The sequence below is a fragment of the Callorhinus ursinus genome, unplaced genomic scaffold (genome assembly GCF_003265705.2).
Source record: "Callorhinus ursinus isolate GAN/ISIS: 27379988/994484 unplaced genomic scaffold, GSC_fseal_2.0 scaffold43, whole genome shotgun sequence".
Classification (NCBI taxonomy): Eukaryota; Metazoa; Chordata; class Mammalia; order Carnivora; family Otariidae; genus Callorhinus; species Callorhinus ursinus.
The window spans coordinates 12,009,736-12,035,219 of record NW_027397105.1 but is presented as its reverse complement, the minus strand read 5'-3'; the positions used below and the strand labels follow the sequence as shown (position 1 = coordinate 12,035,219).

General features: G+C 59.2%; 1 protein-coding gene across 5 annotated transcripts in view; it reads left to right on the top strand.

The window, feature by feature from the left end:
* RAI1 (retinoic acid induced 1) overlaps window positions 1-25,484 on the top strand; it is a 118,205-nt gene that overhangs the window by 14,975 nt on the left and 77,746 nt on the right. For 4 of the 5 annotated variants that reach the window (XR_012375034.1, XR_012375035.1, XR_012375037.1 and 1 more), the window contains exon 2: window positions 24,821-24,959. The gene's annotated coding sequence lies outside the window, so the exon portion shown is untranslated. Of the gene's footprint in view, window positions 1-5,018; window positions 5,593-24,820; window positions 24,960-25,484 lie in introns of those variants that run through there. The other variant, XR_012375036.1, reaches the window with a different exon arrangement.

The following is a 25,484-nucleotide window of genomic DNA, read 5'->3' as shown; positions in this document are numbered from 1 at the left end:
CAGAGCTTCGGAGCTGTAACGGCCCAGGCAGAGGAGGCAGGGTTTTGTCAAGGATCAGTCAGTGAGTGGAGTCCAGCCAGAAGGCAGGCAGCAAGAATAGCAAGGAATGACTGTAAGATCTCTGCTCTGGGCCCTGAGACCCAAGGGTGAGTCCCAGGGGGAGATTCTGTACTTGGACCATTGTCTCTGTCCCTTCCCCAGCCCCAGCCCCTGGCACAGTTGGGGCCCAGAGGCCCAGGAAGTGGCAGGCGTTTGGTTTTCCTCAGCCTTGTGACAGCCCTCAGCACCCCCCCCCCCAACACACACACCCTTAACAGCTAATGCATCTGTCACTACTTTCCTAATGAGGCAGCGGAGGGTCCCCTGGGACAGATACCTTTGCAGGCCAGCCTGGCAGCTGAGGGGGTGGGCTGGCCTCAGGGTCAGGTTGGAAGAAGGGGGCCGAGCCCCTCTCCTGCCTGTGGAGGCATGGAGACCTGTCCAGATCCATGAGCCGGCTGTGTGGTGGGAGGTGTGGAGGGTTGGGGGACGTCTGAGGGCTTGAGGAGGCAAGAAAGCCCCCACTCGGGCATGCGTTTCTCTTTGGCATCGTGACTACTTGCGGTAATAATACTTAATCTGGTCGACGGATATGTCTGCAAGCCTACTGCAATCCAGGACTGAAATCAGCCGTGATCTGGGTGTTTGTAATCCCCGCCCTGGGGATGTGTGGCCAAGGGGGAAAGGACAGGAATCGAATAATCAAATTATTGGTGTCATTATACATTCATGTATGGGAATGCACCTTTATCACAAGCCAAGACAGAGGCTTGAAGAATACGTTGCAAGAGCTACTCGTGGAGAGAGGAGTCCTGTGCCTCGGCTGCAGGCTGCTCTGGACACCTGCTAAAGGCACATCTAGGACTGAAGGAGTCAGGGGAGTTCTGCTGTGTGGCCCCAGGCAAGTGCCTCCGTTCTCTGAGCTCCTCAGGGGCGAGAAGTTTCCTTCTAGCTCCATCACCTCTGAGTGGAACTCGGGCAGCCTGTGTCTCCTCTTCCTGTGCTCTTTGCCTTCCCCACCAGGGCCCTCAAGACATCTTTCGGCACCAACCTTGACTTTGGAATGCCCCAGGCACTGCCCCAGGGGACGCTGGGAGCCACAGCACAGCAAGGCTGCCTCGGGCCCCACCTGCCATTTCGTCTTAGCCCTTTTGCTCTCACAGAGCCACCTCCTGGGCCAAAGGAAGCCTGGAAGAGATGAAATCTGAGAATCAGTCCCTGATTCCCCCCCCCCCCCACATTGTGGAGGGAGGCATGTTTCCCTGCATTCACTCGTTCCTTTGCTCAGCTCTAGTGTTGCTGGAATGCCTGTGAATTGCCAGGTGTTAGACCAGAGTGGCAGACTCGTTGTCGTCTGGCCACATCTGGCCCTGACCCATTTTGAAGGCCCAACCAGTGTTTGGGGGGAAGAAAACCAAGTTGCCAGTGAGTTTCACCCCCAGTTTCCAGTTTACCACTCCTCCAGATTATTACAACCTGCTTCCCCCAAGGCCATGACTGGTGACCCGGGCTTCTACGGTCTGACACCCAGTTGGGGTGGGATGACACAGCCTCCACCTAGCCACAGTTCCCACCCCTCCCTGGTCACCCCTTCTGTCTGTGTCACAGTGGCAGTGTGGTTTCCTGGTCATGGGCCCAGCCTCAGGAGCCAGACTGCCCAGGTTCAAATACTCCTGTTGGCTTTTTTTTTTTTTTTTTAAGATTTTATCTATTTATTTGACAGAGAGACACAGCGAGAGAGGGAACACAAGCAGGGGGAGTGGGAGAGGGAGAAGCAGGCCTCCGGAGGAGCAGGGAGCCTGATGCCCGGCTTGATCCCAGGATCCTGGGATCATGACCCCAGCGGAAGGCAGACACCCAACCAACTGAGCCACCCAGGCGCCCCCTCCCGTTGGCTTTTTACCAGCCCTGGGACCGGAGGTAAATTCCAGTCCGTCTCCAAGCCCTAGTTCCCTCCTCTGTAGAATGGGGGATCACAATTATAAGTACCCACTAGCTCCTGGGGTTGGGGGGAGTTGGGCGGAGGGGGCGGAACTTCCGCTAAGTGCTTAGAAACAGGGCTTAAGTGTTGACTGCTATTATTATTAATAAAGGAACCACTTGCACGCTGAGGCCTGGGTCCTAGCTCCCAGGTAGTGGGACCCCCTGTGTGCGTCCCATGGCACCTCCAGGCCTCAGTTTACCCACCTGTGCCTTTGGGAAGGAGCCCCCTACCCTCGCTGGTGGGCCTCCTCCCTAGCCCTCCAACCTGGGACCCCGGGGCGGGAGCGGGGCCAGGCCTCCAAGCCCCTTCCCAGGCGGAGCGCCCTGTAGCCGGGGCTCGGGAGGCCGCACCCCGCCGCCCCTCCGGCGCTCGCCCGCTGCCCCTGCGGGGTTGCCGCCATCAAAGCCTTTTCTCGTTCTTATGCTAATGAGCTGCATTAATGCTTAATGGCCGCGAACGCGCGGGTTTAATTGCACCTGCCCGGGCCGGAGGCGCGGCCGGCCGCCGAAGCAGCTGCGCGCCCGCCCGGACGGCCTTAATTACCTGGAAAACGGCGCCCGGCGGGGAGGGGACGGAGGGAGGGAGCGGCGGGCGCGCCTGCCCCGGTCGGCCCGCCGCCCGGCCCCGCTCATCCTCGCAGCGCCGCGCGAGGTCGGAGAGGCTGGCGTGGCAGGTTCATTGAATTAATTTATCGCCCGGCCTCGGCGGGGACCTGCTCGGCCCGCGGCCTCGGCGCTCCCTCCGGCCCCGCGGCCGCCGCCGGCCGCCCAGCCCGGGGCCATCTTTGGCCTGGCATTCAAGGCCCTTCGGGCCGGCCGCCGCCCCCTGACCCGGCCCGCGCCACCCGCTCTGCACCAACAATAGTGGTGGTCGCTCAGTGTGTGCCAGGTGCCCCGGAGGGCGTTCAGGGTGACCTCTCAGAGCCACACACCCCCCCCCCGGCCCCATGCCTCTCTGCCTCACCTCCCTTGTCTTTCAGAAGCTGTTCCCGCTGCCCGGAACAAAGGCCCCTCTCCTACCTCTGCCACGCGCCCTGAAATCCCTCCCCGTCCCCTCCAACAAGGCAGTGTGTCCTCCTGCCCCCTCTGTTGGGGGAAGGGGCTGCGCAGGATGCCCGGTGACCTGGTGTGTCCTGCTCCCCCAGACGGACAGTTCCTTGAGGTCAGAACGCTCTGATGGCATGGGGATGGCATGGGTTGTGGGCTGCAGTGTTGCCCTGAGCCCACTGCCCAGACTGGGGTCCCTGGCGGGGGGGGGGCGCTGTAGGGAATGATAGGAAGGTCAGGACACCTTGAGACTTCAGGTGTTCTCGGTGGGACCTGCCTATGCTCCTCTGCACCCCACCGGGTGAGCCTGTGGCCTAGGCACCTGCACCCCCTTGCCTGTCGCCCAGTCCTGCCCCTCTCTCCCTCTCACCTCTCTGCAGAGGGCACGAGAAAGGGGATAGGGAGCAGGTGTACTGGTCGTGTGGTGCCTCCAAGATGACCCCCTTCTTCTCCCCTCTCTTCTCCACTGCCCCTTGCACACCAGCCCCTCCTTTCTGCTGCGCACCCCCCAATTTCTGTTCCCCTCTGGTCTGCACCAACATCATTTCCCCAAGTGGTCTCCTCCATCCTCCCTCTGTGCCATCTCAGAGACAGCATTCGAAAGCCTAAAGCGACGTCCACCGATCCCTGCCCTGCCCTGTGTCAGGCAGTGCTGGGGCACAGAGGGGAGTCAGATCAGGACTCTGCCCTCCATGGACTCCTGTCTGGGCCAGGTGGCCTGAGAAAGGAATTCTTGGGCTCTAATGAAAAAAGGGTCATTTTTGCAGGAAGCAGAGAACGGACTTTGAGCCCAGACTGGGAACGTCTGGAGAGGCTTCTGAGCGCAACCTGGAGGGAGAATGAGCTGATCAGAGGGGCTGTGGGAAGAGTTTTCTAGGTGGGAAAAACATTGGGAGCAAAGGCCTGGGGCAGAACATTAACTCATATTGGGGGTGGAGGGGAGTAAGGGACAACCACAAAAAACTCGAGCTTGTTAGAGGGTGGGGAGGTGGGCAGAGATCCCTCTGCTGGCCGGCAACCTTCAGTGGCTCCCTACTGCCGAGACATCAAATTCAGTCCCTCAGATGGCAAGCTCGTACTACCCACCTCACCTTTGGGCACCGCTTAGCCTCAGCCCGTTCCCCACCCCAGCTAGGATGTTTGTTGTGGACCTACTGTGTGTGTGTGTGTGTGTGTGTTGTGTTGTGTTGTGTTGTGTTGTGTTGGCAATGACCTTGTGTGAGTTCAGTGGCAGTGGGGCCTGCTGGGTGGGCCTCTTCTGGTTTGCTGGGGTCCCCGGATGCCTGGCCTTCAGCCAGAACTTGGCATGGTCCATTCCCATCCCCAGATGTCCTTGCAGACAAGATGGAGGTGAATGGGCAGGCTGCCAGGGGTGTCAGGTGGCATCCTAGCTGGGTGGACAGTCCTTTCTGATTAATGAGGTAGTGGAAGCCTGGAGGGAGGTCTATTCTAGCATGCCTCGGGACTCTGCCCTTGCCCGGTCAAGGCGAGGAATGAGGCTTACAAGGGTTATACTCCTACTGTGTGCCAGGCTCTGCACAAAGGTCTTGGTGCTCAGTAACTCTTCTCACCCATGATTCTGGTAGATTCTCTTACTATTTCATTCTGCAGATAGACACACTGAGATTAGTGGACACAACGCAGTGTCCAAAATCTCTTGGCTGGGAGGTGGCAGGGTTGGGCCTCAGACCAGCTCTGTGCAACTTCAAAACCGGTGTTAGTAACCGCTGGGCAGTGGGACATCATGAACGCGTATGTTTCCGCTGCAGTCTGGGCTCACGGGGAGGTGGGGCCATGCCCTTTCCACTCCGCCTTTCTTATGGTGGTTGGCAATGCTCTGCATGGAGTAGGTGCTCAGTAAATGCTTGTGGACTGGATAATTGGGAACATGAACTATGCATAGGATTCATAGGCAGTGGGAAGGCTCCAGGAGCTGGGGACAGGGGGTGAAGGGGTAAGGAGACTTGGGAGACTCCAGGCTTCCTAGCGGAGGGTGGGCTCAGAGGAGGCTGGGAAGGCCCTGACTTCCTGTCCACTTTAGGAGGACGGCTGCCCTTGAAGGCTGGCTGCTGGGGCTGACCACCCTGTGAGTCGCTGGCACTGCCGGGGGTATGGATACGAAGCAGGGTTTGGGTGCAGGGTGGGGGCTCATTGTGACCAAACTACTAGGCATAAAATCTTTGGGAGGAGGGACTGACTATGTGAGGGAAATGCATTCTTAGGGCAGCCAGAGCAAGAGTCTTCAGCCATAACCTTTCTGGTACTGGGACCCCGCTGTAGCTCAGGAAGGATTAATCGTGGTCTGGGGCTCAGGTTTGGGATGGGAGGGGAGGAACTTGGTGGGCAAAAAAATAATAATAATACCATTTACAATCACAAGAGCCACAGTGTTCATTGAGCACCTACTAGGTGTCAGGTACAGGCTATGTCATCTGTAATCTTGATCACAACCCATTTTACAGATGACAAGACCAAGGCTCAGAGAGGTTAAGATCACAGAGCAGAGCTGGAATGTGATTCCAGGTAGGTCCGTTTTCATACTCCACTGAACTCTTTATTTTTTGTTCCGTGACCCTTTCCACAGACCCCCAAGTGGCTTCAGAGGCCCAAGGCCTTGTTTTCAGAAGTCCTGGGTGCGGAGCCTTGGCATAGAGACCTCCATCCCTCTTTGGCCTCCCTTATGGGGACTGACCCTGGGAGCGGGGATCAGCCAGTGCTGGCTGGCCACTCAGCCTAGCTCCTCAGAGGGTGGCCCGGGCGGTCAGGGCCACAGGCTTGCTGGGCTAGGAACTGTGGACGTTTCCTCAGTGGACCTGCCTGCCAGGAAAGTGGAGGGTACATGACCACCCTCACTTCTGAGGGGCCGTGTCTGAGACTGAGGGTGCCCTAGGGCACCCAGTGCTGTGAAGACACTTGGGGACACTCAGAGCACGGTGGGCAGAGACTTGTGATCTCGTCTCAGCCCTGCGCAGCCCAACAATGTGACCTTGGTTCAGTCGCTACTCCTTCTGAACCTTTTTCTCTCTCAGTAAAATTTGGGAGTAGCCTCTCACATTGGAGAAGTCTGGGAATGGGATGGGGCAGGGTGAGGAGGCTCTTTCTGGTAGGGATGGTCAGTGTGGCTCTCTGCATGAGGGACCTCTGGTCTGAGAGCCATCCTTGACCCCCAGCCAGCCTCAGTGGAGGAAGCTAGGAGCCCGCGCCAGGCAATGGGGTGCGTAGGGGCCTGGAATCACAGATGTGAGTCCTGATCTCCACGTCAACACTTATAAGCCGTGTGACCTTGGTGAGTCACTTCGCTGTCTGGACTTCTGTTGTCTCATCTAGAAAATGGGGATATTCCTAGTAGTGGCCTCAGAACTCAGGATGATTCCCTGAGGATTCAGTGAAACTCTACTTCATGTCCTAAGCCCAGCGTCCAGGACACAGGAACTGCTTGATAAGTGGCCTCCGCTGTTCATGGCGCTGTTGGTCCTTTTGGAGGTATCATTAGAGCTGTTGGCCAAAACTTCCAGTTCCTCATCTTCCCAAGCCTATGGTAAGGATCTAGCTTCCTGGACGCCTTGCGGTGGGGTCGGGTCACGTGAGCAAGTGTGGCCGGTGACCCGCGTGTCCCTCCCAGGCTGAGCACTTCGCTGCTTAGGGTGACATGCCAGAATGCTCTCTCCCTCTGACAGCCCGGCAGGGAGGCTGTGTGGTGTGAACGAGAAATAAACTTCTTGAGATTTGGGGGTTTTGTTGTGTAGCAAGGTAGCCTGGCCTAGGCTGACTGCTGTGACGACAGACGTCATCATTATTACTCAGATGCGATCCCCACACACACCAGGGGTCTGCACCAGAGAACCACGAACTGTGGAGGAGGCCTGCCACAAACCAGAACTTTATTGCTGCCCTGTTTCTAGACGCGTTCCACTCAGACTGTCGCTCATTTATTCACATTCTTGCTAATTTGTTTACCTCATTCATTCGTTCGGCAAAGCTCTCTTGAGCACCTGTTCCGTAGACCCCGGGGGAGCTGGGGATGGCTCTGCAAAGCCATGGCACATAGCCCGGAGGGAAACCGGCCAGCGTCCCCTGTGGGGCTCAGAGCTAGGGAATGCTGCAAGGGGGCCAGGGGGGCGTCAGACTTGCAGAGCCAGGCAGAGGGAAGGACTGGCATTCGGGCAGTGGGTTCTGCTTGAGAAAAGGCTGAGGGGGTGGCGGTTGGGTCTGGCCAGGCTGGAGCCTCTCTCGCTCGGTGTGCAAATGCTTACCCCCACTGGACACCCCCAGAGGGAGACTTTGGCCTAGTACTATGGGCTAAAGAATGAGGACGAAACGTAGGTAGAATGAAAGACCAGCAGTAGAAGGGAAGGAGGTCAGGCCAAGGGTCTAAGTGGATGAGGGCCGACCAGGGGTCTGGAAAGGCAGCACGGGGCCAGGGAGAGCCCGGGGCTGGTGGCCAGTGGTTGTGGGCAGTCCCTGCAGCCTGAGGGAGCAGCTGCGGGCTGGAGGGGGCACCCTACACAGCGACAGAGAGGGGTCTGGGAGGCTCACTGCAGAGCCAGTGCCCGAGCAACATCCAGAGGAGCCTGTCCAGGAAGTGGGTTGGTTAGTGGACTAAACACTGAAGAAAAATGAGAACCACCCCTCTTGTCAGGAGCAAACCATTGATTTGGGGGTGGGGCCTAAGCTGCGAGCGGATGGTGCAAGTTTCCTCCCTGCACTGTCTCAGGAGAAAAAAAGAATTGAAACTCCCACAGGGGGAAGGTTTTTAAAGATTTCAGCAGCACTCAAATGGAGGCTTTTCTTTCTTGAATAACAGGGTGTGGTATTCCCTCCACACACGGTTATTGATCCCCTACTATGTGCCTGGCACTGTTCTAGATGCACATCAGTGAACAAAACAGAGATCCCTGCTCTGGCGGAACTTCTTTCCTATTGGGAGACAGTACCGTAGAGTGTGCTGGAAGGCAGTACACGCAATGACGAGGATGTAGAGCCGAGAAGAGGCTCAGGGGTGGGAGATGCTTGCGGTTTTAAATTCGGGAATCGGCAAAGGCCTCACAGCCAGGCGATGTGTGAGGGAGGCAAGTGAGCCTTGCAGATGTCAGGGGGAAGGGCACTGCGGGCAGAGGGAATGGCCGTGCAAAAGACCTGAGGCACGAACGTGCTGCGCGTGTTGCACAAACGGCTAAGGGGCTGGTGTGACTGGGGTGGTGTGAAGGGAGAGGGCCCGTGAGTGATCTGCAGGCCAGGGCCGGGACTTCAGCTTTCGTTCTGAGTGAGGTGGGGGCCACTAGAGGTCCTAGCAGAGACGAGTCCTGAGCGGGTTCAGGAGCTCACAGGCTGCCTGAGCACTCGAGGGGCCCAGACAGAGTATGGAGAGCGGGAGAAGGTACCTGGATCTGCCAGGCGCCGCAGCCTGGCACAGGCCTCTGAGGCTGCAAGCCTATGGGCTAATCCCCCCCCCCACCTCCCAGCCTCTCAGCTGTCACCCCTGCCATCCTTGTCCCTGGCCCTGCACCCTCCTCCGCTCCCTCTGCCACCCACCTGCTTCCCTGTCCTCAGCGCCTGGGTCGCTCTGGGTCTTCTCCCAGCGTAAATTGACTTGGAGGTGGCAGCAGGGCTGGGGGCCGGCCCCCTCCCCAGGAGGAGACCCCTTAACGCTTAGCAAGCCCCTTGTTTTCTCCAGCAACACAAATGCTCAGCAGCCTAGACCAAACGAGCGAGGAATGGACTCTGGTGGCCTCCCCTCTGGGCTGTTCTCGTGGGTGGGGCCGGGGGACCACGTGGAAAGACTCCCGCATGATGGAATCATGAAACCCCTGCATTCCCTGGGCGAGATCTGGACTCGGTGGCTGAGCGGGTCACTGTCTCCTGCACCTCCTTGCACGCCTTCTGTGCTGCCCCCGGGCAGCTCATCCCTTGTCATTTGAGACTGGGACGCTCCATGTCTCCATGGGCCCATCCCTCAGCGGTGGCCATCCCTTACCCGTACTCCCCTTCTGACAACTGAGGGATTCTGTACATGGTGAGGGCACAGAGCAGGGGCCCAGAGTCTTGAAGACCAGGTCCCTGCCTTGGCCCAGGCACCTGTGAACCAGAGCCCACCCTCTCTCGCTCGGCGTGCAACTGCTTACCCCCACTGGACACCCCCAGAGCTGTCCGGCTTTACAACTGCCAGGTGGAACCCTGCGCTGGGGGGCCCCTGCTGCCCTCACTCTAGGCACAAAGGGGGCGCTTTGCCCTGGAGTCCTCCTCTGTAGGTCTTTCCTAGCCTCGTGTGCGGTGGGGTGCGTCACCCCACTTTACAGGTGGGAAGACTGAGTCCCAGTGAGCGGAAGGGACTTAGGGCAAGTCCACTCAGTGCGTGAGAGGAGCCCACGGCCCAGTGCCCTTCCCACGTGCTCTCGCAGCACCCTGGGGACCACTTGCCGTAACAAGAGTGACCACTTCTGGAGAGTCTAACGTGTGGCAGCCCCTTGCCGCGCCCTGTCAGGAAGACAGGTCCATGTTCCGGGGAGGGGCGGCTGAGGCTGAGTAGGCGGCTCAGGCTGCTGAGAGGCAGAGCTGGGAGCCACCGGGGCTCTCTGGGCTCCCTACAATGAGGTCTGCCGTGTCCCTTGTGTCCTGCATGACCGTCACGGGCGGGCTCCTCTCTGTCTCCCACACACCCCCTCTCCTGCCCCCAGGCACCCACAGCCCTACCTTCCTTCTCACCCCAGCAGGCCCTTCCGGGCCCCTGGCCTCACTCCGGCCCTCACATCCCTCCTGTGTGGCGTCCAGGCCTGCTGGGTCCCGGTCAAGGTGGAACCCCTGCCCGGGCTCCCTGAACCCCAGTACCAGGTCCCAAGTGAGGTGTGTTGGGGCATTTGTCTGGGCAGAGGGCTGCCGCTTTGCTCGGAATCTTAAGGGGGCCCCCCAGATAAGAGCCCTGTGCCGGGGTGTGCGCACGTGCAGGTGCACTTCCAGTTCCTGGGGCTTTGGAAACCCGCTTTTCGTGGAGCCAGAGGGAACGAGCGCGCTGAGGAGGCGGCTCAGCCTGGGCAGAGGCAGAGCTGGGCACTGACTGGGGCAGTTCCAGGCGCTGGTATTTCAGGCGGAAATCCTCTTGCACGCACGCTCATCCCTAGATGCCAGCCCGCTGGGGCACTACGGATACACACCCACGCATCCCTGCCACTTGTCGCATTTGTGGATGCTCACACCCCCTTGTCACACCCTCCAAAATCCATCACACACACATGCACAGACATGCTCTCCACCGCCATCCGGCCCTCAGCCATGACCACTCCCAGCACTGGCTCTGGGGCTCCGAGGGCACACGGGTGGGCACACACAGACACGTGGATGAGGGGCACACGGGCTGGTGTACGCAGCCACCTGGCAAAGATGATGGCTGCCGTGAGAGTGACTAAGAATCCGGATTTTCACCAAGAAACCGAGCCCAGAGGACGCTTTAGCCCCAAGACAGAGCATTTCGGGGAGACCCACTGCACCCCCCACCCTTCCCTCACGTGCAATGCGTGCACACAGATGTTTGCACACAGTCCTTACTGACTTGGACCACCAGGTCCCAGCACCTGAGCTGCATGGCCACAGACTCCTGTCGGACCTGCCCCCCCCACCGTGTACACACACGCATGCACGCCCATGCACATGCACGGGCATACGGCCTCAGCCATTTTGCTCCTCGCTGCTGGTGTGGGGAATTATTCTGCCTTTTTTCAGCAGTGGCTCATCCCCCACTCCCAGAGCTGGGGTCCGCCCATAGAGACATTCCTACAGGCCTGGCCCCTGGCTCTGTGACTCAGAGACGCCCAGTGCCCCCCCCTCACCCCCCAGGGAAATGCCTGCACAGTGAGGCCTCAGTGCAGGAGATTGGGACTTCTGGTGGGAGCCCCCCGCCCCACAGCTTTGGGGCTGGAGGCTGGCCTGGGCCCCATGATTGGTTGGCACAAGCTGCTGGGCCCATGCTGAGGCCCCCGGCCCAGCTGCACCTGTCAGATGGCTCCCCTAGCCCCTGTGCCTACCAGGGACTTGCCCTGTCCTCATTTCAGAGGGGGGGAAACTGAGACAAGGCAGTGGGCAGAGGCTGCTTTGGGGACACCCACGGCATACCGTTCCCCGACACCCCGCTTCGTTTGAGAGAGTCTGCCTTGGAAGTCTATGCACCCTGTAGGTGGAGACCTTCAGGGTCATCATATTCCGAAGCCCAGAGAGGGCAGGGTCTTGCCCAAGGTCACACAGCAAGTCCATGGCACAAGCTGACCGGACTCTTATTCCAGAGCTCTCCTGGGACCAGGGGCTGGGACACAAGCGTGCCTGGGAGGGGGCATCCAGGGGGAGCAGGCAAGAGCGAGGAGGCGGGGCTGGGTTTGCATCCAGCCTCCCCTCTCCCCCTCCCCTGCTCTCTTCTCTCCTTTGCACGCAGGGGTTTGTTTGGAGAATGACTCACAGGAATGCAGCAAAATCCTGATGGATGGGAAGGCAGGGCTGCAGTACCCTGAAACCTCCCCAGGGTGGGGAGGCAGGACTGAACCATGGGGCCAGAGGGGCTGGTGGATCACGGGAGCCCTGCGTGCAGGTGGGGAGACTGAGGCCGCAGGAAAACATTGGACCCTGCCTGCTGCAGAGCCCTCCTTCGTCAGCATGAACAGGCACGCGCTCGCACGCACACGCACACTTGCAGCAGCACACCCAGGCTCCGGCTGGGCCGCCTTCTCCCTGGACCAGCCTCCCCACCACAGGCCTTCCCAAGGTTTTCTGTCTTTGCACACCAGCTCATAGTAGTTGATGAACAAGCACACACTTGCCAGAGCATGACCCAAGCTGGACCCTTCTGGGTGCTCATGTTATCCCTTAAGTCCTCCTCCAGCCCCGAGGGGTGGGTGCTAGTCATCTAGCCCTTTAGCCAAGCTTCCCGAGGGCCTACTGTGCGCTGGGCACTGCCAGGGCTGGGGAGGCCGGAATGAGCGGCTGTCACCCCTCTGTTGCTCCGTCTCAGAGTCTGAAGAGGGAGGTGTGCATAGGGGTGACCTCAATGGGCCTTTGGGGGCAGCCGAGGCCCCAAGACAGACCTAAGGATGAAGTTGAGAGCAAGCACAGGGCACAGTGGCTGCCAGGGGTGATGGGGCTTGGGGAGCCTGGGCAGGTGCTACTAGTTGACACGGCTGGGATGTTGAAGGCGGGTGGGAAATGAGGCTGGGGTCACTCAGGGCCCCAGATGCCGGGGAGCAGCCACGGGGGAGGACTCGTGCCTCTCGCGGAGGGAGGCCAGCCTCCAGGCAGCACATCCGGGCAGCTCCGAGGCACCGCAAGGCATTCGCCTCCCAGGACCTCACGGCCTCCGACCTGGGGAGGGCCCCCTCCCCCCAGCCCCAGGCCCGGCCCCAGACCTCGGAGCCAGGACCCCGACACCCCTGGGCCCCACCTCTCAGTGGCTGCTGACAGTTGTCACGCGGGCGAGCAGCCCTAGATGACCAGATCTGTGTTTTCAAGAGAAACTGGAATTTGGATTTTTATGTGAACTCCCCTGGCTCAATTAACAAAAGGCACAGTGTGGTTGAAACCGCACATGTCCACAGGCAGAGGGCCTCGTTCCTAATGTCTGCTCTGTGGGGCGCTTGGTTTTTGCATTTGTTCCTCTTATGTTCCTTGCTTTATTGGAGACAGCCCAATTATTCACTGAACTGCAACCCCATGCTAGGCGCAAACAGACCACCAGGCAAGGTGCTGCCGTGTTAGCGGAGGAGAAGACAGTGGACAGACAGACAGACATGCCAGACCATAAGTGTTATGAAGAAAAAGCAGGGCTGCAGGGCTAGTGGTGGGAAAAGCAGAGCAGACATCGAGGAGCAGCATGTTCTAGGTAGAAGGAACAGCCCGTGCAAAGGCCCTGAGGCCGGCCTTGCTTGAGGTGTTTGAGGAGGCCCTCCCTGGTGGCTGGCGCACAAGGAGGAGGGAGAGAATGGGAGGGGATGAGGTCAAGGTGGTAGAGGTCTGATTGTGTCAGTGATTGTAGGCTGTGGTACAAGTTTGGTTTTGACTCTTGTGTGAGGCGGGAGGCCTGGAGGGTTCCAAATGAGCGGGGGATGGATCTGACCTAGGTTTCCGCAGGCTCCCTCTGGCCGCCATAAGGACTGAAGGGGCAGGGGGTAGGCGCAGGGAGGCTGAGAAAAGGCCACTACACTCGTCCATAAAGACAGAGAGTAGACAGCGGTTGACAGGGGTTGTGGTATGGTGGAGGGATGGGGAGTGACTGCTCATGGGGATGGGTTTCCTTGGGGGGCGGGGCAAGAAAATGTTCTGAAATTAAATAGTGGGGACAGTGGTCCGACTCTCTGAATGCACCAAAAACCACTTTTCCAGGGTGAATTGCACAGTTTGAGGATTGTATCTCAGTAAGGAAACATTTTTTCAGAGCCTACCAGGACTTCTAACCAAAATGGATGCCCATGGAGAAGACTGGAAGGAAATAGTAACAATAATTGTCACAGGCTCAGGGGGACTCGGGGTTTTGTTTTGTTTTTTTCCTTTCTACTTTTGTATACTTTCCAACTTTTAAAATTAAAAGTAGGTATTTCTTTCTGAGAAATCAATGCTGTGTCATCTGGGGGGCGGGCGCAGAATTGGTTCGGAGGCCTGGGCCTCTCGCTCCACCCCGTTGAGCTCTGTCTGCCGGGTGTTCACGTGGCAGGTTTGGAGCAGGAGAGCGTTTGCTCTGGCCCCCAGCTCTGACCTTCTGGAATTCCATTCCTGCTCACATGGCCTTGGTCAAGTCACAGGACCAGAGATCCCCACGGTCCTCCCCCGTCTAGTGTCTGAGCTGCCTGCGTGCCCCCTCCACCCAGAGACCCCCTTTCTCTGCTTGCACGCCTTCAGCCACAGGCCGCTCACCACCTCCCAAGGCAGCTCACTCATTCCATTTCTGGGCAGCTCTGCCTGTTAGCAAGCTCTTCCTTATATGGAGGTGAAATCTGTCTTCCTGTTGCTTCTACTCCTCCTAAGCTCCCTCTCTGAGCCCCAGTTTTCTGGGTCTGCAGCACAGGGTTCCCAGGCCCCTCACTTGGCTGCTGGGAGGTTGTAAAGGGATCTGGGGATGAGTAGCCCAGAGCACATGTCAGTGGTCATTCAGTACTGGGGACAAAGCATGGGCGGGCCTTGGCCCCAGCAGCACAACCAAGCAGGATTTCTGAATGAAATGTTCAGACGATCACCACAAAATTGAAACTTGGTAGTTATCCCAGGGATCGAAAACTCACATCTCTCCATAGACCAGGAGGGAATAATAACCGTCAGAAGCAGCATTTGTCAAAGGTCCATGATGAGGCAAACCCCCATAGTGACTTTCACCTACAAATTTCCATTAATCCTCAACACAACCCAGGCCTTGCCAGTCTCCCATTTTAAAGGTGACAAAATCTGAGGCTCAGAAGCATAATGCAAAGCAGCTGGGTGTGAATCTCTCGTCACACATTTTGGGAGTGGTATGGATTGTCTGAGAAAGTCGACCGCAATATTCTCCACCACAGAAATGTATGGAAACGGCTGGAAGGACATCCTACTGGTGGTTGGTTGGACTTGGCTCTTGGCCCTGTCAGTCAGTCGAGTGAAGGCCCCTTATAGCTGCCTTGTCTGGGGGGTGGGGGCTGGGCTTGGGAGAATTTTCCTGGTCTCGGACCGTGAACTTTGTGCTAAATTTAGGGAGAAAGATTACAACTTAGAAGGCTCCTTTCCAGCCCATATCACCCCCTCCCCCCAGGTGAGGGAAGCAGGAGCAGAAGCATCACATCTCCTCCCAGAGACGGTGCAGAGCTGCCCAGAGACACACAGCGAAGATGTGGAAGGGCCAGGCTTGCCCTGGGGGAGGACAGAAGCAGCACCTTTCCTGGTTTAGGGTGTGTGGGGAGGATGGAAGCCGTGACTTCATCACCTAGTAACTGTCCTAGAGGTCAGAGCCCAGGCGGGCTTCTGAAGCCAGGGGTTTGATGCCCTTCCTCCACTTGTGCCCAGGCTAGACTGCTCTGAGCTGGGCCCCGGGGTGCACCAGGTGAAGGAGAACAGCTCCCGAGACCAGGCAGTCAGTGGTTCAGGCTCCCCCCGAAGTCACTCAGACCTTGTGCTCCCTCTTCTACTCTCTGAGGCTGTTTCCACATCTCCGAAATGGGCTAGAGACACCTCCCGCTGAGGATTTCTGGGAGGATTCCACAGGGGTGCTTGGCAGAGTGAGCACCCTCTCCGCACGCCACCCCTGCCCGTGGCATAGTCACCTGGCTTTCCCTGGGAATGTGGGGATGAAGCCAAACTAGGAGGAAAAGCCTAAGAACAATAATCCCTTCTCCTCCCTCCCCTCCCTCCCCCCCCAGCTCTCCCTCCTCCTCCTCCTCATACACTCATGTGGTAAAAAAAAAAATTCACACAGCACAATTAGCAACCCTCCCACCCCTCTTTTCCTTCTGATCAGCAGTTTCTTCTCTCTGCTTCCAGAGGTGATCTCTGCGGATTGAGGCACCCCTGAAAAGGGCTTTCCATTCGAATGTTCCTTGGGACTCACTTGCCCTGGGAGAAGCTAAGCTGGGCCTGGGTCTCTTGCCCCATTCTGCGGCTGACAGGCCAAGGTGACAGGACTGGGCTGTCCCTTAGCAGGGAGGGAGTTGGCCCACTTGTGCCAAAGACAAAGGGCACGCCATAGCCAACCCAGGTCCTGGCGGGAGCTGCAGCCATCAGATGGGACGGGGTCGGGAGGACTTTGGGGGTCCTCACCTGGCTGGGATCCGGAACTGGAAGCCAAGAGAAGGCCTGGGGGCAGCATCCCTAGGGCCGCCAGGTAGAGTGAGGGCGGAGGCCCACAGAGCTCTGAGTTGAGCTGGGAAGGGGCTGGAGGGGTCAACTGAGGAGTGGTTGAGCCCCCCAGAGATACGGGCTCTGGGGTCCGGGAACAAAGGATATGCAGAGGCAGGTGGCTGCCACCCAGGTGTGTGTGCAAGTATGACTATGAGTAAGGAGGCGCTGTGTGTCCTTATGTGGGCACATCAGTGTGTGTCCCTGTCAACCTTTCCTTGCATGCATCTAAAACAAACGTGGGTCTCTGGGTTTGTGAGTGTGCGTACACATGGATGTGTGTGCCCGTGTATTCCCACCTACGGGAGCCTGTGGGTTTATGCATGTCCTGAACCACCGCCCCCCCCCGCATCTGCTGTGTGACATGGGGGCCCTCTCTGTAAAAAATGGCATCAGCGACTGCCCTGAGTTTAGGGGAGGGAGTCATCCTTGCTGTCTCGCCGAGTTCTCTTTGAGGGGGGCAGAGGAAGCCACTGGGGCTCAGGGTAGGTTCCACATTCTCTTGGAAGGAGAGAAAGCTGAGTGAGCTATTGTCATTCCCATTCTTGGGCCCCTGGGGAGCGCCTGAGCCTGGGCCGGAGGAGCTGTGTGGCCCAGTGAAAAGGGGCAGGGGTGGGGCCGGTGTGTTTGTGTGTGCATGTGCACGTCTGGTTGTGTGTCTCTGGTTTGCATCTGTGTGTCTTTGCATGTATGTTTTTGTGTGCGAGGGTTTCGGGGCTGGGCTGGTGGGTCTGACTGTGTGTGTAGGTCTGTCAGGCTCTGAGTACGTCCGTGTGTTCTCTGGCCTATCGTTCTGGCCCAGGCAGGCCTCCTGCTCAGCGCCAGCCACCTCTGCTCAGGGAAAGTGTCACCGCCTGACCCTGAGGCCTCAGCGTGAGCCGTGTCTGGGGCTGATGTTGCTCCTCACCTCGGGGGTGGGAGGGCTCTGAGCTGGGCCCCCTCTTTCCTTCCCACATGGTCCCCAGTGGCCCGGTGGAATGTGTCCACGGGATGGTCACCAGCATGGTAGAGTGCCTCTGCCAGCATCAGGGTTCAGGCTCAGGCTGGGGCTGGGGTCACAGGTCAATCTATAGCAAGGGCCAGATATTGGTCTGTGGCTAGGGGCTGTGGCTGGGGTCAGAAGTCCATTCATGGCAGAGTGCAGGGGTCAGGCTAGGGCTGGGGTCGGGGCAGGGGGCACACACTGTGACTGAGGTCAAGGGTCAGAATGTGGCTGTGGCTAAGGGTCAGTCGGCGGCTGGGCTCAGGGGGCCATCTGTATTGACACAGAGGACTGGACAGGACCCCCGGCCCCTTGGGGCCCCTTGGCCAAGAAGACGGGTTTGAGCCCTGGGCTGCAGCTCCTTGAGAGATGGAGGCTCAGAAGCAAGAAGGCTCCCATGGCCATGACGGGACCCCAGCCGGGCCCCATGTGCGGGGAGTTGGCACCATTGGTCAGGAACCAAGGGGTGTCCTCTGGACCCAGGACTGCACGGGAGAATGCAGAGCAGGGCAGGCCCTCCCCGGGCCGAGGAGATGCCGCCTGCCTGTCCTGGTGCCCTCCCCTCCCCTCATCCCTGTCGCTCTGTCATCCCTTCGTCCCTCTCCCCTGCATTTGCTCTGGTAGCCTGCACTCATCTTCTCCTCCTCAGCCTCCTCCCTTCTTCCTTCCCTCCGTCCCTCCTCTGTCTCTTCCCAGCCATGCGACCCTTCTGTTTTTCCCCACGTAGGCCCCACGCCCACTCCCAGCCCTTCCTTTAGCCGCCACCCTTTGAACGCAGGGCCTTCCTTGCCTCCTCCAAGCTCAGGGACACAAGCTCGGTACCTTCTAGTGCACTCAGATGCTGAGAAAGGGAGGTGGCTGCCCGTGGGGGTAAGGCTGAAGGGGCTCCAGGGTGAGAGGACGCGGTCCCCCCGCCCCAGACGACATTCCTCCTCTGAAGCCCACACCCAGGGAAGGGGATCCCATGGCGGGTGGGTCTGCCCCCCGTCTGAGTCTAAAGCTGTATGACCTCATCTGGTGGTGGCCTCCCACAGCCTAGTAAAGAAGGATGGATGGACAGACAGATGGCAGAAAAAGCCACAGACAGCAGAGATCAAAGGTCGTGCAGATCAAAGGCAGAAACTGGTTGGGTCTCTGCAGGCCCTGATGGGCAGACCCCCAGCCCAGCCCCTTACAGGGCCGCAGGGCCAGCCCAAAGCAGATCGTGAAGTGCGCACCCCCTGCTCCCAGGCCTTTCTCCTGCCCTGGCTCTGGCCAGAACCTGAATAGGGAAACCCCAGATCTTCCTCTGACCTCCACTACCCTCCCTGGCATCTGGGGGTGGGGGTGGGGGACACACTGCGTGTTTGAAAATGTTCCGAAAGTTTAAGGGATGTAGAATGCTGATCCCCCACCCCCAGCTGAAACATCAAGTTCTTTGCTTACAAAGAAAAACATTTTCTCAAGTGTTTTGCTCTTGGTCTCACATGGTGGCCCAGCTCTTAGGACGTGCTAGGCGGTGGAGGGTTTTGGGGGTGGGGTGGGGACAGAAAGTAACAGTACCGGAATTGCTTAGTGACCATGCCAGCCCACGAGGGCAGGGGGGCTGTCTGTTTGGCTCACGGCTGTCTCCCCTGTGCCCCCAACAATGCCTGGCACTTGGTGGGTGCCCCAGAAAGGCACCCCGGAGCAGAGATCTGCAGAGCAGATTCACTCCGTTGGTCTGGGGGGGACAATAGGAGCCACAGGGGAGAGAAGGCACAGCGGGCAGGGAAGGCAGCTGCTGCCCCGGACTGACATGCTCATTAAAAGGGGAAACTGAGGGCGCCTGGGTGGCTCAGTTGGTTAAGCGACTGCCTTCGGCTCAGGTCATGATCCTGGAGTCCCGGGATCGAGTCCCACATCGGGCTCCCCGCTCAGCGGGGGGTCTGCTTCTCCCTCTGACCCTCCCCCCTCTTGGGCTCTCTCTCTCTCAAATAAAAAAATAAAAACTTAAAAAAAAGGGGGGGAAACTGAGGCTCAGTGTGGGAAAGTAACTTGGCAGGGCACTGCTCCCCGCCCATCTGATAAAAATGGGGCCTCTCAGCAGCTGTTTAAACCAGCACGTTGGCATGAAGTTCATGAACCTGTAAGATGGGACAGGTTTGTTCCTTCCTAAGGACCTGCCCTCCCCCGCCCCTCCCCTGGGGAACCTGCCCCAGACCATTCTGGTTGCCCAGGCCAGATGCACCAGCTAGTCGTATTAGCCCTGCCTCCAAAAGAAATACAGAATCCTACGCCTTCTCAGCTCTCCACGACCCCCACCCTGGCCCCGCGCAGGGGCCGTCTCCCTGGCCTCCCAGCTCCCACCCTGGCCCCATGTCCGCTCTCTTCACAGCAGCTGGGGCTTCAGCGAGGACCTCAGGGAGATCATGTCCCTCTTCTGCTCAAAACACTGCAGAGATACTTCACCTTACCCCCGAGAAAAGCCAAAGCTCTTACTAAGGTGCACAGGGGGGGCGCCTGGGTGGCTCAGTTGGTTAAACAGTTGGTTAAGGTGCACAGGGTCCTGTGGTGTGGCTCCCCATCTCTTCCCACTCGCCCCACTGCTCACTCAGCTCCAGCCACACCAGCCTCGGCTGTTCCATGAAAACTCTCACCCTACTTCTGCCTCAGGGCCTTTGCCCTTGTTGTTCCGTCTGCCTGCACACCTTCCCCCCCCCCGCCCCCACAGAGCTGCGCGCCCTACCACCTTAGCGTTTCAAGTCTGTTCTCAAATGTTTTCAAGTGCAAGGTCCCTGACCACCCAGTGTGAAAACACAGCCCTTTCCCAGATGCTCCCAGTCCCCTTCCCTGGCTTTATTTATTTTTTCGCCTAAATGTAACATACTATATAATTTACCCATTCATTCTGTTTCTTGTCTGACTCACAACCGCAAAGAACAGAAGCTTTGTCCTGTTCCTTGCTCTGAATCCTCAACACATAGAACAGTGCCTCAAACGTAGTAGGTGCTCAGTAAATATCTGTCAGGCAAATGGATGAAGACTTCTGCTACACGCAAGCTCTGTGACCTTGGGCAAGTCGGTTGTTTGGACTCAGTGACCCAGTCTTTGAAATGGGGGTGTGTGACCGATGTGAGGGAAAGATAGAGATTTGAAATCGCTGGCTGACTACTCTGTAAATATGTGTAAGAGAGATGTTGAAACCTGCCTGGCTCCCCCCTCTAACCTGGGGCATCTCAAGGCCAGGAGGGACTGGGGGGTTACCAGACCAGCGCTGACCTTGAACGTGACTTCTTTGTCTTAATGGCACCTGCCTGGCCTGGTCGGTGGAGTCCAGACCCCTCTTCTCTGCCTCTTGTGCCCACCTGGGTGGCCCCCGGCTACCCCCTGTCCCTGGTGGCCTGTCAGTGAGCCTAACATCTGGCAGCTCCACTGACCCCCATTGCCCCACCGACTCCCCAGGCCCCTGTCTGGGGTCTCCTCCCTGGCCCCTGTTTATTATTTGACCCTGGAATGGTATTTGGACACACACTTTGCAGGAGAGCAGCTATTCAGATGGTGCTAGGCAAACAAAAGAGTGACCTGTCCAGGCCAGGCTCTCCTGAACACAGCCACACCTCACCAGGAAGCATCTGGCCCTTTGAGACCTGTGAGCACTCCCACCCTGGCCCATAAAACTCTCCCACCAGCCAGGCATGGGGAACCCCTCTCCCCACGGAGCCTGGGGCGGGACTCACGTGGCGAGCCGTGGAGTCAAACCCCAGCCTCCCCTACCAGTCATTCCCTCTGCATTTATAGAGCTCCTGCTGTGTCCTGGGTACTACCACCAGGACCCCATGGAATCCTGCCAGGAGGGTCTGATGGAACAAGCAAGCAAGGGCTCAGGGGCCATGTAGACCTAAGTTTGAATCTTGACACTGTGTCTTCTTCATTCACTCATTTGCTAAATGCATATGGAGCACCTGCTCTGTGCCAGGCGGAGGTGAGCGAGATTTCTCTAGAAACATAGTCAGGTGGGGATCAGAATGTCTGCCTGTGTGCTCTTGCTGAGTCCTTTGATGGCTCTACAGCCTGGGGTTCTCCTTTCGGAGATGTGCAGATCCCCTCCTGGGGGGCTATCTCGATGCCCCTTTGTGATAACACTTCTGGAAGGGGTTTCCATCCGCCTTTGGCAGATGTGCATCTGGACCCCTCTGCCACACTGTGCCCAGCATGACAGAGAGGCCCCTGGAACAGATGAAGGGCTCAGCTCTCCTTTGGGACAAGCGATCCCACTACCATGTCATTCCTCCAAACCCTTAGTACCTGTGCCCAGAATCCAGAATCCGTGAAGAGTGCTTCCCTGAGTGACCACCGATGTGTCTGTCACGTGACCTGTCCTTGCCCTGATGTTCTCCAGCCCCTTACCCCATTCTTCTCCAAAGGGGCTGTTGGTTCAAAGAGGAGAAAGCCCTGGGCTGGGTCAGCCTCATTCATTCATTCATTCACTTACTCATTTATTCATTCAACACGCACGCACTTAATGTATGTCAGGCACCGTTCCAGGTACAGGAGGGAGCACCAGTGAGCACACAGACAAAAATAACCACAAAATAACTAAATAAATACATTATATGGTACATTAGAAGGTGGGGATGAGCATTCCAGGCGGAGGGACAAGCAAATGCAGAGGCCCTGTGTCTGGTAACCTCACGGAACATCTAGAAGACAAAGTGGTGAGTCAGGGGGAAGGGCAGGAGGTCAGAGAGGTGGCGGGGCCTGATTGTATGGGCTCTCATCAGACACTTCTGATCACTCTGAAACCTGGGAGGGGAGGGGAGCCTGTCCCTGCCCCCCCTGGTGGAGGGGGCCCATTCTACCATCGTCACACCCCTACCTGCCAATCTGGACCTTTCGGCCAGGTGTGGAGGAGGTGGCTGAATCAGGATGTGACAGGGACAGTTTGAGAGGCTGAGGGTCAGGGAGCACCATGATAGGGGTTAGAGGCCAGTCTGCGACTGGGTTGGTGGTCCCCAGCAGGGATTTGGGCATTTTTGTCTAATGGTGCACACAGTGGGCCACTCCTCAGCCTCAGGACTGAGTGACCCTGGTTCCCAGGCCAGGTCACTGAAGACAGGGACCAAGTAGTCTGCATTCTAGAGATGGGAAGACTAGAGCCCACAGAGGAGCTGGGCTGCCCAGGGCTTGCTGGCTTGGAGTGGGTGCCCACAATTGGCTTGTTTCTGCTGCATCCGTACGAGGTGAGCTAGCGGTCAGCCCAGAGGGCACATTAGGGTCCATTTCTGGGAGGGAGGCCTGCCCTTTGCCCCTGGACAGCAGCACTCCGGAGTCTGGGTAGGCTGTAAGATGCTCATGGCCAGTGATTGCCAAGCCTGGCTGTAAGCTGTTGATTCCTAGGCAGAGGGGAAAGCATGTGCAAAGGCGCTGGGCACTTGGGTTGGTTAGGTCTGGGCCAGAGCCCAGGAATCTGTGTTTTTTGTTTCGCATTTGACTCTGTACCAATGGTAGGTTTGGGAGTGAGTATTCAAGCCACTGCACAGCCTTAGCTGCCCTTACCCAAAGACCTTGAGGCACAGCAATCCATGAAACCCCTTCTGGTCCCCATTCCCGCCCCCTTTCCCTCACCCCAGCCTGGAGGAGCACTCATGCAGTGGGTAGAGATGTGTTGCCTGCCACGGCCCTCTCTAAGGAGCCCCCAGGCCCCGGGGAGGGCCAGGCAGGGTGGGGAGGAGGCTTCCCACACCCAGTTGGCTCCTAATTGCTGCGGGAGTGGAGTGTAGGACGTTATGGAGGGGTTGGCAGCGGCAGGGTGGGGGGTTAATAGAGGAAGTCGGGCAATCACTGAACAGCAAAACCTAAGTGTGATAGAGGTCGTGGGTGCGCTCCTCCCCTCTTGGCAGAACGGAGAGGGGCCTGAGCGGGGAGCACAGGTGGGGGGCCGAGGAGAGCGAGACAAACAAGACTGGCAAGCAGGAGAAAGTGGAGAGAGCCAGGGCTGACACGTCTGTGTGATCCCTGGCGCGATAATTGGGCGAACGGACGATAGGTCGGACACGTGTATGGAGAGAAGGGTGGGGAGATGGAGAGACGGAGAGATGAATGAATGAATGGCTGCGTGGGCGGTGAGCCGCCTGGCGAGGGGCGGGCCAGGCGAGCGCTCAATCACAGCCCCGGGGCGCGGCGCCCGCCCGCTACGCTCTGGACGCCCCCCCACCCCAACACCGCGGCCCCTCTCGGGGCGCGTAATTCAGTGCCCCAAGGGCTCTGGAGCCGCTCCCGGCGGCGGCTCCCGGACCAGGGCGAAGAGGGCCTGCGCCACCGCCGCCGCGGGGCTCCGCGCGACAGCCTTCAGCGCGCAGGCTGGGCTGCCCCTCCGCCGCGGGGGGAACCTGGAGGTGCGGTCCCGCCGCGAGGCCCCGGCCCCGCTCTTCTTTGTCTTGGCCCAGTCCTCCGCGGTCTCCAGACTGCCACCCGCCTCTTCGGGCAGCCCTCGCCGCGCACTTCGGGGCTGCTCCGGATCTCCGAGTCTCAGTTCCCGCTGCCCCCAGCCCATAGGCGTCTCCCCCGCCCAGCAGGGTCCCCCAAACCCAGTGCCTCTAGGACCGCGGAGCCGGCAAGAACCAGGATCTCCGGCAAGCTGCGTCTCCGGTGCGGGGCGGGGGGGGGGGGGCGGCGGGATGAAGGCCCCCTAGTCTCCGCCTTCTCTCCCCGCCCCTCCTCCGCCACTACTCTTCGCGCTGCGCCCCGACCCCAGCGCAGCCTGTTCGCGCCTTAAGCGGCTCTTCTGCGGCGGTGCCATCCCTGACACCACGCGGAGCCCTCCTCCCGCCCCCCGCGCCCGCCAGGCCTCAGACCGGCACGCAGAACACAGCCCTACGCAGCCACACACAAGACCGCCTGCAGACACGCACCACAGCCTCGCGTCGACCCACAGCCCGGCACAGGCGTACTGCCCCCTACACGCGCAGACCCACATCCCCAACAACCGCAATCCCACTCGCAAACAAGCCCACACAGATACACAACACCCCTGAGACACACTCGGGCCCACGCAGACACAATCCTACACACACAACCTTACACAGACATACAGCCCCTCGGACACACGCAGCCCCACATGGGCGCAGTCCCACCCACGCAGTCACACAACCCTCTATAAACGATCGCACACAAACACAACTCCACGCAAGCACCGCATCACTCAGTTCCTCCGAGACCCAGCAACACACTCACAAGCTCGTAGCCAGACCCCCAAACCCCGTGACATTCACACGTAGGACAGACCAGAAAAATACAGCCACACCGATGCACACACGGACCTAATCGCGCAGCCAAGAGCTCACCCACTGGCTCGTAAGTCACTGGAAAAATATTAAAGCGTTTCCCTCCCTCCCCTTCTATCTCCGACACACACACGCGCGCGCGGGCGCGCGCTCGCGTACACACACACACACACACACACACACACACACACACATACACACACACACGGAGACACTCACCCCCACCCCCAAAGCGCCTCGGAGCCTACTAGCCGGTGACCCTGAGCCCCCGCGGTTAGAGCCGCGGGAGCGTCTCCCCGGCGCCCCCTCCTCCCGCTCCCTACCCGAGCTCACCACTCCTCCCCTCGCCTCCTCCCTCCCTGCCCCCTCCTCCTCCTCCCCTCCCCCGCGTCTGGGGCGCGGGCTGCGCGCAGCCAAGCCCCCTCGTCGCGCGCCCCTCCCCGCGCGCACCCCGCGCCCGCATCGCGCTTGCCGAGTGGATGCGGCCACGGGGCGGTCTCTAATTACCTCCTGTCCCCCGGTGGCCCGTGAATAATGGCTACTGAGGGCGCTCGCAGGGGCTGCTGAGAAGGAAACGGCGGGGCGCGAGAGGCGCGGCGCGCGCGGGAGCGCGAGGGAGAAAGGAGCGAGCCCGGTGCCGCCGCGAGCGGCGGGCGGAGAGAAAGGAATCGTGCGAGCGCTCACATTTTTTTCTCCCAAGGATCTCATCTGGCCGCCGCGTTCTGGAAGAGGCAAGGGGGAGAGCGCGCGCAAGAGGAGGAGGAGAGAGACGGCGCGGGGAAAGGGAGACGGCGAGACGCGCAGCGCCGGCGCCCGGGAGATCCAGGAGGAGCCCGCAGGTATTGTTGGCGGCAGAGCTTTGGGTCTTCCGGGGGGGCGGGGGGGCCGTTCCGGGGCGCGAGGGCTCCCGGAGCCCCCGGGCCGCCGCCGCGCTCAGACCTGCCCCAAAGCCGGGGGCTGCCGGCGGTGGTGGCCGCCGGCCGCGGGCACCCCTCCCGCCGCGCCGCGATCTTGGCTGGAGTTGCAGATTTGCCTGTTTGGGGGTTTTCCACGCCGGTTGAGGGAATCGGTCTCAGGAGAAGGAATTTCTTTCTTTCTTTTTTGTTTGTTTGTTTCTTTTCTTTTTTTTTTTTCTTTGTGTGTGTGTGTGTGGCCACAGTTTGGTTGTGTTGGGGACTTCCCCCTCCCCTTTCCTCCACAATACGTTGGTGAGAGGTCTCGGCGACTGTGGCACTGGTGGAAGGCTGGGGGCTGAGATGGCGGGGCTGGTGGCCGCTGATGGGAAGATGAGGGACGCCGGAGACTGAAGGAGTTTTGCTCAAGTTCGCAATCTGCGCGCTGGAGCCGGTCAGGCCGGGGAGGGC